The sequence below is a fragment of the Penaeus monodon genome, chromosome 20, assembly GCF_015228065.2.
Source record: "Penaeus monodon isolate SGIC_2016 chromosome 20, NSTDA_Pmon_1, whole genome shotgun sequence".
In the NCBI taxonomy this organism is placed as follows: Eukaryota; Metazoa; Arthropoda; class Malacostraca; order Decapoda; family Penaeidae; genus Penaeus; species Penaeus monodon.
In genome coordinates this window covers 28,318,831-28,319,178 of record NC_051405.1, presented here as the reverse complement: position 1 = coordinate 28,319,178, position 348 = coordinate 28,318,831, and positions in this window count along the sequence as shown.

Sequence of the window (348 nt, the reverse complement as noted above, 5' to 3'; positions counted from 1 at the left end):
ATGTCTTTATCTCTCTCCCCTTTTTCCTCCCTTCTTGTTTCTTCTCTTTCTTTCGGTATCTATCCTTTTTCTTTTCTTTGTATTCTTTTTAACCATTTCTCTCCTTCATTTTCTGTATAAAGTAGCCGACGAAAATGAACCGAACATAACCACAGTCATACTCGTTAAAAAGAGAGATACAAAACGCCCTAATGATAATTATCAGGATTTATACTCACCGTTATTAAAAACACGCACCCTCCTATCACCCACGGGATGATAAACAGGAGAGGTTCCAACGCAAACCCTTGGGGGACGCCGCTGTGAGTTGCCAGATGCTACACAAAGGCGGTCTTTATGACCCAACCG